This window comes from Capricornis sumatraensis, chromosome 2 (assembly GCF_032405125.1).
Source record: "Capricornis sumatraensis isolate serow.1 chromosome 2, serow.2, whole genome shotgun sequence".
NCBI classification, from domain to species: domain Eukaryota; kingdom Metazoa; phylum Chordata; class Mammalia; order Artiodactyla; family Bovidae; genus Capricornis; species Capricornis sumatraensis.
The window spans coordinates 50,349,934-50,367,276 of record NC_091070.1 but is presented as its reverse complement, the minus strand read 5'-3'; positions in this window follow the sequence as shown (position 1 = coordinate 50,367,276).

Below are 17,343 nucleotides of genomic sequence, written 5' to 3'. Positions count from 1 at the left end.
TCATGAGTCTAATCCCCTCATATTCCAAAAAGTAAAAATAGGAACCAAGCTAAATGACCTGACCTGAGTTTGTTTTGTAACTTAAGCTGCTTCCTGGCTCTTGAATCTGTGTTTGTCCACCAAGTTAATACTTGGATGCCATTTTTAAATAATGTTCTTATTGATTTTTAAAATCTTAGGTTTACATAGACCCTCTTGCAAGGACTTTCATGTAGTTAATTCATCTGATAGCAAGCACATCTGTGATGTTAAGTTTTCTGGATTGTTAAGTATTCTGTGTTGAATTGTGTCTCCCATCCCAACTCAAATGTTGAAGTCCTAGCACCCAGAATCCCAGACTGTGACTCAATTTGGGGATCAGGTGTTCCCTAATCCAATATGACTGGTTTCTTTATAAAAAAGGAGGGAATGTAGACACAGACACACAAAGAGGAGAGACAATGTAAAGACACAGAGAGAAGACAGCCATGCGCAAGCCAAGGAGAGGGGACTGAACAGATCTTGCACAGACCTCAGAAATAAACCAAGCTTGCCAACACATTGATTTTGGACCTCTGGCCTCCAAAACCACGAGACAATAAATTTCTGTTACTTAAGCCATTTGGTTTGTGGTATTTTATCACAACAGCACCAGTAAACTACTACATTGAGTAAACCCAATTCAGTCTCCTCATTCTTACTGAGGGGGACTTTGAGACTCACATATGCTAAATGACTCAAAGCCACCAAGTGAGTTTGCAACAGAGCTGGGACCAGACCCAGATTTCTACCTCCTCACTTAGGGCTTTTTCTACCTTACCAAGATGACCTTTTCTGGTTTTTAATGTTTTTAACTAAAATTTTATTTTGAGATAATTATAGACTGATTCATATACAGATATAAAAAATAATAAAGACATGTCCTGTCTATTCCTTACCTAATTTCCCCCAATGGTGATGTCTTATAAAACTATAGTACAATATCTCAACAAGGATACAGTCAAGATACAGAGCATTTCCATCATCACAAGTTTCTGTCATTTGTCCCTTTTATAGCACAGTCAATTTGCTTTCACCCCTACCTTCTCCTTAACTCCTGATAACCACTAATCTGTTCTCCATTTCTATAATTTGGTTATTTCAAGTATGTTATATGAACAAAATCATACAGTATGTAACCTTTAGGGGTAAACTTTTTTCACTCATTGTAATTCTTTGGAGATTCATCCAAGTCATTGTGTGTATCAATAGTTTATGCCTTTTTATTGCCAAGTAGTATTATTGGTGTTCAGTTCAGTTCAGTCGCTCAGTCCTGTCCAACTCTTTGCAATCTCATGGACTATAGCATGCCAGTCTTCCCTGTCAATCACCAACTCCCAGAGCTTGCTCAAACTCATGTCCATCAAATCGGTGATGCCATCCAGTCATCTTATCCTCTGTCGTCCCCTTGTTCTCTTGCCTTCCATCTTTCCCAGCATCAGGGTCTTTTCAAATGAGTCAACTCTTCGCATCAGGTGGCCAGACTATTGGAGTTTCAGCTTCAGCATCAGTCCTTTCAATGAATATTCAGGACCGATTTCCTTTAGGATGGACTGGTTGGATCTTCTTGCAGTCCAAGGGACTCTCAAGAGTCCTCTCCAACACCACAGTTCAAAAGCATCAATTCTCCGGTGCTCAGCTTTTTTCTTTATAGTCCAACTCTCACATCCATACATGACTACTGGAAAAACCATAGCTTTGACTAGACGGACCTTTGTTGGCAAAGTAAAGTCTCTGCTTTTTTGTATGCTGTCTAGGTTGGTCATAGCTTTCTTCCAAGGTGCAAGCATCTTTTAATTTCATGGCTGCAGTCACCATCTTCAGTGATTTTGGAGCCCCACCCCCCCAACCCTGCTGCCAAATCTACATTCTTGGTGTGGATGCACTAGTTTGTTTAGCTGTTCACCCACTGAAGGACCTCTGTGTTGTTTCCATTTCCTGGCTATTAGGAATAAGGCTGTTATGAACATTTGTGTACATGTTTTGTGTGAACATACCCTTTCATTTCTATGGGATAAATGCCCAGCAGTGCAATAGTCAGACTGCATGATAGCTGCATTTTTTTTTTTAAGGAACTGCCAAACTCTTTTTCAGAGTGGGTATACCATTCTACATTTCTACCATTAATGTATGAGTGATCCAATTTATTCATACCCTCTCTAGCATCTTGGTGCTGTCACTTATTTTTTCATAAAAATTTTCTTAATTCTAGTGCAGATAATTTAAGATTATTTCATATATATCTATTTTTTCAAATTCTTTTCCCTTATATGTTGTTATAAAATATTCAGTAGAGTTCCCTGTGCTGTACAGTAGGTCCTTGTTGGTTATCTATTCTATATGTAGTAGTATGTATATATTAATCCCAGACTCCTAATTTATCCCTGCCCCCCTTTCTCCTTTGATAACCATTGTTTTCAATACCTATGGGTCTATATTTGTTTTGCATATAAGTTCATTTGAATCTATTTCTTAGATTCTGCATATAAGCAGTACCATATTATATTTGTCTTTGGCTTCCCTGGTGGCTCAGAGGTTAAAGCGTCTGCCTGCAATGAAGGAGACCTGGGTTCGATCCCTGGGTCGGGAAGATCCCCTGGAGAAGGAAATGGCACCCCACTCCAGTATCTTGCCTGGAGAATCCCATGGATGGAGGAGCCTGGTGGGCTACAGGCCACGGGGTCACCAAGAGTCGGACACAACTGAGTGACTTCACTTTGGTTTACCTCACTTAGTATGATAGTCTCTAGGTCCATCCATGTTGTTGGAAATAGCATTATTTCATTCTTTTTATGGCTGAGCAATATTCCATTGTATAAATATACCACATCTTTTATCCGTTCATCTGTTAATGGACATTTAAATTTTAGAATAATATCATCTATAAAAAAATCTTGCTCACATTTTGGTAGGAACTACATTAAACCTAAATATCAATTTAGGAGAGAATTGACATCTTTACCACATTTAATCTTCTAATCCAGGAACATATTGTTGTCCCTCCATTGGATATATTTCATTTTTTACTTTTCCAGTGAGTTTTTCTTATTAGTTAAGTCATGATTCAGGATTCCAGGGTGGAGATCACTGTGTAGCCAGGTCTCACTTCACTGCCCTGGGAGAAGGACATAGAACAGGGGAAAGGGGGTCGGAGACAGTTGCAATCTTGCAGGAAATGTACCTTCTGCCCTGTGGTCATCCCAGGCTGATACCCAGGACAGGAGATAGAGGGACTTAAATACATGGCATTTACGTGTTGGAGACATCACCCCTTTTAGTGGTCACTGCCTTCTCAAAGTGGTGGAAGCGCAATGGTCTTGCCAGCAGTTCTGGTCTAGTTCTGGTTGTTTGACAGTGTGAAATCTCTCATTTTTCTAAACTTACTGACTGTCATGCTTAATATAGCCAAACTTCCAATCATGCCAGTGCCCTCCTTTGCCTGCTGCCTCTGCATATCCCTCCCCACACGGTTGCATCTCTAGCCATGGAGCATGACACTGCCTTCATGCTGGACACACTCCTCTTGCTTCCCGGATGCTGATCTTGACAATGTTTCTATGAAGGGAAGGACAGAGGACGGGGAAAGGAAGAGAATAGAGCATGGAAAGGCCCTGTTATGCTCTGAGACATCATTCTCTCTATATACCTTTCCTATCTGCTTTCTAGTCTCTTCCTCCCTCCCTCTGGAGGTGAATATCACAAGCATACAAGGAGTACAAGGGAAGTACAAGCTTCCCTTGTGGCTCAGTTGGTAAAGAATTCACATGCAATGCGAGGACCTGGGTTCAATCCCTGGGTTGGGAAGATTTCCTGGAGAAGGGAAAGGCTACCCACTCCAGTATTCTGGACTGGAAAATTCCATGGGCTGTATCATCCATGGGGTCGCAAAGAGTCGGACATGACTGAGCAACTTTCACTCACTCACTCACTCACTCTTAAGGAGTAAATAAAGTCAGAGGATATGCCTCTGGGGAGGCTCTTGCTTTGATGCTTTCCAAGCGAGTGGCCTTTGGACTTTTGGTCACAGGGCCCTCAACTTCAAACCAACCCAGCATTTCAGTAAAGAGTTTACTTACACAACAGTCCATCAGCTGGGCTGAGTCATGAGCAGCTTATTACCTAGGCATGAGGAGGTGAGTCCAGAAATTAATTAAAAGTGTGTATTTAGAAATGTTAATAGCAACTTTATGTTGTAATTTTATTCTTGGTGAATCTAGTATTAAGAAATTAGGATTCATGGTTGATACATTGTGGAGATTGGCTGGGAAGAGGCACAAGAAATTTCTGAGATGTTTGATCTTGATGCTTTTTTGCATTATATAGCTGTATGCATGTCTTAAGACTCTAAACAGTGCATTTAATATATGTACATTTTACTATATGTAAATTTTACCTTAAAAAAACCCTGCAAACAAATATTAAAACCTAGTTTATGATATGCATACTGAACTATCTAGGGGTAAAATGTACTAAGTTCTGTAACTTACCTTTAATGTATCAAAATACAATTTGTATTAAAGAATGTATCTGCTTAGATAAGTGAAAAAACAAGTATAACAAAATGTCAGTGGCAGGATGTAGGTGGTGGTCGTATGGGGGTTCACTGTGCAATTCTTTCAGCTTGTCTGTGTATTTTTAAATCTTCACAATGTTGGGGGGAAATCAGGGCTTGCATTTTGTTTGCCTTCATTGGTTTTTTTCTTTTATAATCAATTTTTATTGTATCTTACAAATGTATTGAAAGGGAATAAATCAGAAGGGAAATTTTAAAATATTTAACAAAACCAGAAAACAATGTTTAAAAACTTATGGGATGCCACAAAAGCAGTTCTAGGAGGGAAGTTTATGAGAAAAGAAAGTGTTAGTGGCTCAGTCATGCCCGATTCTTTGTGAACCCATGGACTGAAGCCCACCAGGCTCCTCTGTCTGTGGGGTTTTCCAGGCAAGGATACTGGAGTGGGTTGCCATTTCCTTCTCCAGTGGATCTTCCCAACCCAGGGACTGAACCCAGGTCTCCTGCACTGCAGGCAGATTCTTCACTGACTGAGCTACGAGGGAAGCCCAAGAGGGAAGCTTATAGGGATACATTAAAAAAAAATCTGAAATAAGCTAGCTGACTTTATACCTCAAGGAACTAGAAAAAAAAAGAACAGACTAGACCTACCTAACATTGGTAGAAGGAAGGAAATGTCAAAAATCAGAGCAGAAATGAATGAAATATAGACTAGAAAAACAATGGAAAACAAAAGTAGGAGTTGGCTTTTTGAAAACACAAAATTGACAAAACATTCTTAAGAAGAACAAAGCTGCAAGCATCACACTTCCTTGTTTCAAACTACACTACAAAGCCATAGTAATCAAAACACTATGGTACTGGCACAAATACATAGGCCAATGGAATAATAGAGACAGCCTAGAAATAAACCCACACATATATAGTCAACTAAATTTTGACAAGGGTGTCAAGAACATACAATGGGTAAAGGATAGTATCTTCAATAAATATATTGAGAAAACTGGGTATCCACATGCAAAAAAAAAAAGAAAGAAACTGGATCCCCTATCACATACCACTCACAAAAATTAACTCAAAATAGATTAGTCTTAACCATTTGCCATAAAAGAAAACATCAGGGGAAAAGCTCTTGACATTGATCATGGCAATGATTTCTTAGGATATGACACCAAAAACAAAGGGGCAAAAAGCACAAGCGAACAAGTGGGACTATATCAAACTAAAAAGCTGTACATAGCAAAAGAAACAACAAAATGGAACGAGAGAAAATATTTGCAAATCATATATCTGACAAGAGGGTAATATCCAAAATATGTAAGGAATTCATAAAACTCAGTAGCAAAAAATAAAGCAATCTAATTTCAAAAATGGTCAGAAGACCTGAATAAACATCTTTCCAAATAAGACATATAATGGCCAACAGGTTCATGGAGATGCTGAATATTACTAATAATTAGGGAAATACAAATCAAAACCACAATGAGATATCACCTCACACTTGTTAGGATGGCTATTATCAAGAAGACAAGAGAGAAACATTAACAAGAATGAAGAGAAAACTCTTATACACTGTTGATGGGTATGTAAACTGATAATAGCCATTATGGAAAACAGTATGGAGGGTTCTTCACAAATTAAAAACAGAACAACCCCATGATTCAGCAATGCCACTTCTGGGAATATATCCAAAGGGAGGGAAAATCAGTGCATTGAAGAAATATCTGCACTCTCACGTTCATTGCAGCATTACTCACAAGAGCCAAGATGTGGAAAAAACCCATGCCTATGGATTAATGGTTAAAGAAAATGTATAAACACACACACACACACAGGAATATTATTGAGCCATGAGAAAGAAGAAAATCCTGCCCATTTGTGACAACACAGATTAACGTGGAGGGGATTGTGATAAGAAAAATCAAGTCAGGCATAGAAAGACAAATGCTGTATGGTCTGACTTATATGTGGAATCTAGATAAAATTTAAAAAGGCCATAGAAAGTGGGTAGAATGATGGTTGCCAGGACCTGTAGGGTGGAAGAAAAAGGGAGACACTGGCCAAATCCTGGTACAAACTGATAGTTATCAAGAGTTCACAATGCTATATTGTATGCTTGATAAAGTAGAAGTCCCTTGTGGCTCAGACGCTAAAGCATCTGCCTACAATGAGGGAGACCCAGGTTTGATCGATCCCTGGGTCGGGAAGTTTCCCTGGAGAAGGAAATGGCAACCCACTCCAGTATTTGTGCCTGGAGAATCCCATGGACGGAGGAGCTTGGTAGGCTACAGTCCATGGGGCCGCAAAGAGTCAGACATGACTGAGTGACTTCACTTCACTTCACTTCACTTCATGCTTGCTAAAAGAGATCTTAAACATTCTTGCCAAAAAAAAAAAAAAAAAACAGGTTATTACATGAGGTTATGAATGTGTCAGTTTGTAATCATTTCACAATATGTAATAATTTCACAGCTTGTAATCATTTTCACATATACAAAATCATCACATTGTATACTTTAAATATGTACTAAATTACTTATCAGTTATACCTCAATTTTTTTAAAAAAAGCCAACAAATTAGAATGGCCCCAGTCCCAACAGAGGGGCTGGTAGCTCCTACCAATAATGGCAATAGAAGTTAATGTTGAATGAGCACTCACTCTGTGCCCATAACTTTGCTAAGCCCTTGACATGAATTATCTCTCTCTTCTCTTTGGGGTTGTAAGCTGGACACTGTCGCCACATTATTGACTGGAGATGTCATATGGCCATGGGCATTTATTCTCGGAAAAGTCCCCTGGTCAATAATGTGTTAAGATCCCCACTTTATATATAAGCTCACTGAGGCTCTGAGAGGTGAAGTGACTCACTCAGGGACTTGCTCAGTGTGACAGAGCTAATAAACAGGGGCATCTGGGTCCATAGCCCATGTTGTTAAACATGATCCTGGAACCATGGATAATCATTAGTTAAATCCATTTCACCTATAACCTGCTTCACTAATCATGTCCATTTTCTTTCTTTCTTTTTTTTTTTAAGATTCATTTATTTTTTGGCTGTAGTGAATCTTCATTGCTTTGTACAGGATTTCGTTAGCCGTGGTGAGTGGAGGCTATTCTTCATTGTCATGCACAGGCTTCTCTGTGCTGTGGCTTCTGGCGGAGCACAGGCTCTCGGAGCTCGGCCTTCAGGAGTTGCAGAGCATGAGGTCAGTAGCTGTGGCACACGTAGTTGCTTTGTAGCATGTGGGATCTTCCCAGACCAGTGATCAAACCAGCGTCCCTTGCATTGCAAGGCAGATTCTTAACCATTAGACCACTGGGGAAGCCCTCTTTTTTTTTCTTAATTTTTATTTATTTTTATTTGGGTGCACTGGGTCTTTGTTGCAGCATGTGGAATCTTTCACTGAAGCATGTGGGATCTTCCCTGACCAAGGGCTGAACCCGAGCCCCTGGCATTGGGAGCACAGAGTCTTAGCCTCTGGACCACCAGGGAGGCCCCTCAAGTCCATGTCAACTGTTGCTACAAAAGGCTTGCATGTCCTCCATGGGCATGTAGCCTAAACAATAAGATGTTTACCCGAGTGGTCTTCCAGGAAGTTGGTGTGAGCTGTGCCTAGTTTGAGCTGAGTGCGCTAAGACAGGATAGGACCACCAACCCTCCAGCTGTCACGTGACAATGTCCACTCAGTGACCTTCTGAGGTCAGTGGGCCAAAAACTCCACCCTCAGATCGTGCTGTGTGCTGCCACATTTGAACGAGGCATGTAACAAAACTACGGTTACCGCTGCCTTTTCCCAATCGCCTTTCCCCATGCTGCCTACATTCCTCACGCTCCTCATGCTCCCCATGTCCCAGACTGCCCAGCTTCTTAATCCCATCAATACCCCCCAGTCCCTGGCCTTCTGGGAGGTGGCTGTGAGATGTGTGCTCGAATGTCTTGTAAAAAAGCTCTTTCTTTGCTGCAAACCTCGATGTCTCAGCATTTTGACATGATAAGCATAAGGCAAAAACTAACCTGATTAGATTAAATCTTAACTTAAAAGTCAGTTGAAATCTATAGGATATCATTTTCAGTACCTTTTCTAACTCAAGATCAGCACTTAGGTCTCACTGGGAAGAGAAGGAAAAAACTGGGGAGGGTCTACATCTTTACTATCTGTTCTGAGAAACTTTGAAACGTTCTGATGTCCTTTTGTCAGTTTCACAAAAGCTTTCCTAATTTCTTCCAAAACATTCACTCTCTCAGGCAGGTAGAGCCTCTTGATTAACTCTAGCTGTCAGGATATGCTGGAGATTAGATGTGAAAACACTGATAGTGCTTGTAGGTCTCAGCTTTCCTCTACATAAACTAGTTGCAGTCACTGCAAATTAACTCAAAGGCTCTAGTTTTCAAATTGTTTGTTGTTCAGTAGCTCAGTCATATCCGACTCTTTGTGACCCCATGGACTGCAGCACGCCAGGCTTCCCTGTCCTTCACCGTCTCCCAGGGCTTGCTCAAATTCATGTCTATTGAGTTGGTGATGCCATCCAACTATCTCGTCTTCTGTCATCCCCTTCTGCTCCTGCCTTCAATCTTTCCCAGCATCAGGGTCTTTTCTAATGAGTCAGCTCTTTGCATCAGTTTTCAAGATTGGCAGCTCTCAAGTAAGTAACTTTAGTAATCTCACCAAAAATGTGAGAACTCCGTATGGGCTTTCAATTACAAAACTACATGTAAGGACCTCATTGGTTATAGTAATAAAAATTCAGGAAGTCGGCATCAAAGGAAAATAAGTATTAAGTCTTTCTCACAGACACATAAAGCAATTTTCTCTTCAAATGTTAAGTAATTGTAATCTAGATAATATGGCTACTAAATTTCTGCTCTTGAAGAAAAGGGTAGATAGAACATTCTTTTCTGAGAAATGACTACAAGGATACAATTCCCTACATAATTTCTCCTCTGTCTCCTTTGAAATGCAAATTGTGTGTTGAGAAAAGGCCTATTTGACCTAGCCACCGTTGTGATGAAAGACATCCATGGGGGCCTGTGGCTACCCCAAGCAAGTCTCATAGGGCCAGAACCTTGCTTACGTTTCCCAGTGCGCAAACCACTTTCTCAGCATGCGGGAAGCGGTGGTGCTCCAACAAATGAGCCCACTGCTGACTAAACACAAGAGAGAGATAAACCAAGAGACCAGTTTATTGCTTTCTACAGAACAGTATAGTGAGCTGCCTATAACTAGTCTTCAGCTCAGGGAATTCCTTCCCCATAGGTTAGCCCACTTTGGAAGTCTTGTATTAGAGCAGGGGTCCTTAACTTCTGGGATCTAATACCTGATGATCTGAGGTGGAGCAGATATCATAATAATAGAAATAAAGTGCACAATAAATGTATCATTCTCCAATCATTCTGAAACCACCCCCCTGCCTAGTCTGTGGAAAAATTATCTTCCATGAAACTGGTTCCTGGTGCCAAAAAGGTTGGGGACCACTGTATTAGAGGGTTGCTTGGTAAAGTGGGGAGAGTAGCAAAGTTCAGTGTCTTCAAAACTCTCTACTTGATTGTGAAACTGTTTCGATAACGATATACCCTGGAATAGCCACTATCAGACCCACACGCCTCCACTTACCCCTTACACCTGTGTAGACTTCATCATTGGTGTTCTGTTGCTAAGTCATATCCGACTCTTTGTGACCCCAGGGACTACAGCATGCCAGGCTCCTCTGTCCTCCACTCTCTCCTGGAGTTTGCTCAAATTCATGTCCATTGAGTCAGTGGTGCTATCTAACCATCTCATCCTCTGCTGCCCCCTTCTTATTTTGCCCTCAGTCTTTCCCAGAATCAGGGTCTTTTCCAATGAGTCAGCTCTTTGCATCAGGTGGACAAAGTATTGGAGTTTCAGCTTCAGCATCAGTCCTTCCAATGAATATTCAGGATTGATTTCCTTTAGTATTGACTGGTTGGATCTCCTCACAGTCCAAGGGACTCTCAAAAGTCTTCTCCAGCACCACAATTAGGAAGCATCAATTCTTTGGTGTTCAGCTCTCTTTATGGTCCAACTCTTACATCTGTACATGACTAATGGAAAAACCGTAGCTCTGACTATACAGACCATTGTAGGCAAAGTAATTAATACCTCTGCTTTTTATACACTGTCTAGATTTGCCATAGCTTTCTTTCCAAGGAGCAAGTGTCTTTTAATTTCATGGCTGCAGTCACCACAGTGATTTTGGAGTCCAAGTAAAGAAAATTTGTCATTGTTTCCACTTTTTCCCCTTCTATTTGCCAGGAAGTGATGGGACCGGATGCCGTGATCTTAGTTGTTTGCTTTTTTTTAACACAGACTTCATTACCTGATCTCAAGACTCCTTCCCAGTGAGCCCAGATCTGGTCTCAGAATCCTATTTAAACATCTAACAAAGTTGGGGTTTTATGGGGCTAATAAATAATGGGACTGCTGCATTTCACAATCCCAGGAGCCCTACCCACATTAGCTTGTGTTTTGTGCTCTGTGACACCCTTGTTTTTTTTGTTGTTTGTTTGTTTTAAAACCCTTCTTTCCCACCTAAGTTCTGAACGAATTAAGAAATAAGATACAGGAGACAGGCAAATCCCAATCAAAATGCTATCTTCTAATCATGCATTTTTGGAAGGTGAGGCTTTTGATTTGTGGATAAAACCCTGCTCTCACCCCATCTCTGGATTAGATAGTTACCTAGTCACAGGTGGTATTGGAAAACCACAGGCCTTCCCCACAGAACCTCTCCGGCCCCCTGGACTTACAGCTTTCCAATGGGACAGCTCAGAATGCACCTTCATGGCAGTCTTAAGGTCTGATGTCAAGAACTGAGTCATTCTTCTCCTGACTGATCCCTCAGATAAATCTCTTTTTCTCTGAACCAGTGAGGGAAACCCCCAAGAACCAGGCATACTTCTCCAGTGCTGTGGTCCTTACAGTTCAGAACATGCAGCAGAATCATTGGAAAGGCTTGCTGAAACAGATTGCAATTCCCACGCCCCCAGTATCTGAATCAGTAAGTAAAGAGATAGGGCTGAACTTTGCATTTCTAGAAAATTCTCAGATGTTGCTACCTTTGTTGGTTTGGGAACCACACTTTGAGATTCACTACTATAATGGAAGCTCCCCTTTGAAATTTTTACACTTGAACATCAACAGCTGAGGAGTTACTCATAAAACAGTGCATAATTGCAAGACCTGGCTTACAAAATTAAATTGTATGACACCAGATGAAACCAGCTTTTAAAATTTCTAAACTTCTAGGCTTTCCATGAGCCTTTATAAAGCTCATGAACACCCAGTTCTTTGGGAGGAATGCACAGTATGCAGCATTTCTCAAAGTTATTTGACCACAGAATACGCTTTTAAATTTCCCTTCTCTAGGGAGAGGCGGGGGCAGGGGCACACCCCGTGGCGTATGTTCCACTGACCACGCTTTGGGAAGCACTGGGTTGGATGAAGATTTCTTCAGTTGCATTTCAGACCTGAGTGGATCCTGAAACATGACTCTCTCGTGCTTCCTCAATTCTCTGATGCAGTCAGCACAGGTTTAATTCTGGGTCCCAAACACTGAGAACAGTACTGGGATACAAAGATGAATGACCCAGACTTGAGAGGGCTTATGCTGTGAGGGGAATGGGAGCCAGATGGTGTTGAGACGAGCTCTGCTCTGGGAACAGAAGGAAAAGCACATTCAACTGGGCAGGGAAGGGGTGAAGAAGAGCAAGGGGAATTCAGATACTTCTGGTATGTCTTCCTGAGACATACAAGACATACACTTCATGCCCAGAACGTAACGGAAAGAGGGAGCTTGTGAGGTCGTCACGCTGGTGCTATGGAGTGGTGAGCACGGTGGTGGAGGGTCATAAGCAAGGTCCATATAGTGATGGTCTGAACTGCTGTGTGACATCTCGGTGTATTTTCTCAGTATTTTATAAGGTGGGTCACTGCCATAGGGGGCTCCCCTCATCCCATTTATATTGGCTGTTAGATGGTTTGGCCCCGGAAGTTAATTTCTCCGAGATGGACAGCAGGGTTCAAGCAGCTTTGTACTGAAGGTATCCTCCCTTCTTCCTCCTGCTTTTCGCCAGTGTCCAGGGGATGGGTGAGCCAGGGTGATAATTGTGGTCTCTATGTTCCCTGCTGCATAGAATTGGCTGGAAATGAAGATTTCTCTACCTCATGTGTCTCTCTGGGGATGGTGCTCATGGGTGCAATAGACCAGAACACAGGGCATGCCCAGCCCGTTCCCAGCATGTCCTTCGGGCTGTGCCATGTGGTGACCAGATATCCCGGGGCAGCACCTGTGTGTGGGAGGACAGCATTATGGCCCCTGCCTGGATGCTAGCCAGATGCTGACCTGAGCCTGCTCTTCGTCTCCTTACTGGCTAGCTGAGGACAGGGGAAAAAAGACGATGAGAAGTTTATAGAACCTGTAGGTTCCCTTTATAGCCTTGACCTCAGAGAGTATCTGATGCATGTTTTCATGGGATCGTTTGTTTGTTGTTTTCCCAGCTAGACTTGGGAATGTATTTCACAGCACATTTTGCTCATTTTTATTTTTTTAAACCAGATTTAGCAATTGTACTTCACAGTACATCAGATGAAAACAGCTCTATTGAACTTCATGTAAACAGTCAGCTCTCTTCAGTTCAAATAACTCAGCTCTCCTTGGAATTGTTAGCCTCAGTGGGTAGGAATGGGAGTCTTTGTTTATTCCTGCACTGTTATGTGGATAAAAATGGCAGGTCCCCAGTTTTTATTCTGACATCAATTTGAAAGCTAACCTAACACCAACTTGTGAAATACTTGATAGGTTTTACCTTTCTAGAATCAACTGACCAAATGGGATTCCTGAAAGCTTGAAATTGGCATTTTTTTCTTTCATACTGTCCATTCAGCACTTTAAGACTAGAAAAAGGAGGGGAAGTACCAAAAGAAATGAGATGAAGGCCCTTACTTTAAATAAACGACACCGCTTTATTACTTCCCATGGTTGTCTCCATAATAACCCTCAGAGACCAGAAGCTTTTAGGGATTCACCGTGTGTCATACATCATCCCCAAGGCCATTTTCGTCTCGCAGATGATTGCAGAAAAATGAATGTATTGATCAATCTCTTCCCTATTTTCAAATCTGTGTAGATAAAAATGAGAAAATGCATTCTTCCAGTTAGGAGTAGATTTATGGTGATATCTCTCTTCCACCAAAGGAAGGGTAATAGTACAGAGACCAGGGATCACGTGGTTAGAGATGGTTATATGACTCCTGGACGGCTCTCAGAGGGTTTATGGTGGCCAGCTTCCCAGACTGGTGCGTATCTCAGTCCACATCTGGTGGTAAGAAGTTTATTGAGAGTCTGGATTTCGTATTTATAAAGCTTCCATTACCTGTTTTTAACTAGGTGTTAACTTGATAAAGAACTTCACTGATAGTTAGGATTGTCTTTTTCTCACTTTTATGAACTGCTAAAAATGTTTGCAAGAGTCAAAATGTGGAAGATGTTTTCTTTCCTTCCTTCCTTACTTTCCTCTTTAAGTTATAGGGCCATATTTTTGGGGTTGGTGTCTTTTGTACTTTTTCAATTGTAACAAAATACTCAACATTTTAAAATTCATTAGCAGAAAGAGCAGAGAGCCAGGAGTGACAAAACAGACCAACACTACTTTGCTGTACAAATTAAATCCAAGTCCCAGCTCTGTCTGAAACAATTTGTCTTTTACTTTGTAAAGCATACCATTTAAGCTCTTGGAGACTGCTTCCTTATTTGAAAAGTGAGGATAAGTCTGCTGTACCTGCCTCACAACATTGTGAGGAGCCGAAGAGATGATCTTCGTGAATGCCTTTTGTGAAATGTTCGTTATACTATGGTCTCTAGGACCCAGCCGAATGTTGGCTATAAGTTACTCCCTTTAGGTTCATTCGTGCAACAGGATAGTCACACCCCAATTCTATCTGATCACACATGTTCCGCTGTTGGTCAGTATCTCTAAAAAATTTCTTGTCTCTCTGCTCTCTCATTCATATACTCAACTTCTGTCTGAAGGCTATGAAATACCAGTTACTCAGTTTTACCGCTAGAGGGAGCACAGCCTTTTCGTTTCCTTTTTCTCACGCGTTAGTTCTACTGAGTCAGATAGCATTTACATTACGGTACCTACTGAAGCAATAAATAAGTAGAATTGCAAGTAAATTGATGACCCATGGTCTATGTCTCTTTGGAAAATACCTTAAGGAAACAAAATCTATCTTAAATAATTAAAACTAGAAGACATTTATATGTGTGAGTATATATACACATACGAAAGTTTGTAGAATGACACCCCAGTAACAACCAGCACACCTAGCACCCAAATCTTGGTTTCTAAATACCATCCTCCAATAAAAGAGGGCAAAACTCCTTGGTTGACTCTGGGCCTAGGGCAGAAAAAATACAGCATGAGCTTAAATCTTTTGAAACCGTAACGGATGGGACACAGTTTAAAGAATTCTGACTGCTTGTCTAAACACTGGAGTCAACTTGGAGGAACCCCTAGTAGTCAAAACTGGGATCATCTGGAAAAAATATATAATAATGATAATAAAACCATGTATCCAATGGATATAAACAATTGAATAAGGGATAAGAAACATCTCTTCTTACAGTATAATTCCAATTAATAAAAGAAGGAATAATGGAAATACAACATCACCATTAAGAGAACAGCATAGTAATAGTTATTACTAGCAAGACCAATTAATAATTGCTAAAATTAGTGGGTGAAAAGTTTAATAACAAACAGGGGATTCCTTGATGGCTCAGATAATAAAGAATCTGCCTGCAATGCAGGAGACTCAAGTTTGATCCCTGAGTCAGGAAGATCCCCTGGAGAAGGAAATGGCAACCCACTCCAGTATTCTTGCCTGGGAAATTCCATGGACAGAGGAACCTGGTGAGCTACATCCATATCCATAGGGTCACACAGAGTTGGACACGACACAGCGAGTTACACGCAGTATACATGTAGTCTTAAAATAATTCCCTATAAGACAACTAATCATAAAGGGGAAAGCTGTAGCTTCATAATGGAGTAAACTGGACACCGCCTTTACCAAGCAATCAAAGTCAACCTCATCAGCTATAAGACATAACAACTTTCTTTACCTCTGGTATCACGCACTGAGAATAATCCAGTATCAATTCTGTGCTATTTTTGCAAAATATACATAATCTCAGCCTAAATCCTAAGGAATCATAAAACATCCCGTTGGAAGGGCATTTTAAGAATGACTGGCTCGTAGTCATCAAAGTGATGTGAAAGACTGAACTTTTAGACACTGGAGGGGATGAAGACGTGTCAACAAACTGCAATGTCGGATCCTGAATTAGACCAGAAAGGAAAGGATAGTAGTGGGAAAACAAGTTCAAATAAGGTCATACTTAATAGTTTTGTATAAAACAGTAACTGTACTGTTAGTAATTACTAGTAACTAGGGCAATGGCAACCCACTCCAGTACTCTTGCCCAGAAAATCCCATGGATGGGGGAGCCTGGTAGACTGCAGTCCATGGATTGCGAAGTCAGGCACGACTGAGCGACTTCACTTTCACTTTTCACTTTCACGCATTGGAGAGGGAAATGGCAACCCACTCCAGTGTTCTTGCCTGGAGAGTCCCAGGGATGGGGGAGCCTGGTGGGCTGCCGTCTGTGGGGTCGCACAGAGCCAGACACGACAGAAGCGACTTAGCAGCAGCAGCAGCAGTAGTAGTTTCATGATGTTTTCATCATTGTATTGTGATTATATAGGATGTCAGTATTGCAGAAAGCTGAGTGAAGGGTATAAGTGAATTCTTAATCAAAATGAAAAACTCAAATACCAGATTGAAATTAAGAACCAGGAAATACTTAAATAGAGCAGTGCCTAGCAGTGCCTAGCATATAGAAAATACTAAGAGATTTACATATATTATCTCAATATAACTCTTGTCATAACTATGTGAGAAGGGTGCCATAATATCTATTTTTTTAGATGAAGAAATTGAGTCCAAAAAAAGGTTAAGTCAGTTGCCCAAAGTCACATACATCTACCATAAACAATAGCAACAACCATGTATGGAATACCAGTTGTGAGCTTTTGTATATACAATATCCCATTTTTAATCGTAAAGATAAAATTGAGTCTCAGAGACTTAAAGTATCAAGGCCATATAGCTAGTAAGTAGCAGAGCTAAGAAGATTTAAGTGCAGGTTTGTGCTCATTTATTAAAAAAAAAAATTACTGAGCACTGTTGTATGCCAGATGGCATGTTGGGTGGTGAAAATGCACAGACCAAGGCAGACAAACAAGGAGACTTGGTCCTCAGGGAGCCCCCAAATCTCTGTGCTTCCCATAATTCTAATAATGTAGTGAGGGCTCCTGCTTATGGAACCACAGACTAGAGCCTGTTCTAGCTGGATCGAAGCCCTTTACTCCTAATAACTGGCTTTGTCACAGAGTTCCTGTATCATCCTTCCAGTCCACTGCCTCCCATGGACTATGTATATATTAAGATTCAAGATGACTTTCCTGAGTCTTGGGGCTCTGTCTTGGCCAATCAGAAAGTGCAAAGTCAGACCATCTGGTGACGGTCTATTTCTAATCCTTTCTTTCTGCCTCCTCCTGATCTGTGATAAAAATTGGTTCCTTAACTCTGAGTTCTGTGAGCAGCAAAAGCTTCCAGCCTATTTAGTTTTTCCTGAGATTGTTTATTCTAAAATCTCTGGATGTAAATGGATGCAACTCTTGGAACAGCCATTGATATGTAATGTACCCTACAACAGAGATTATGC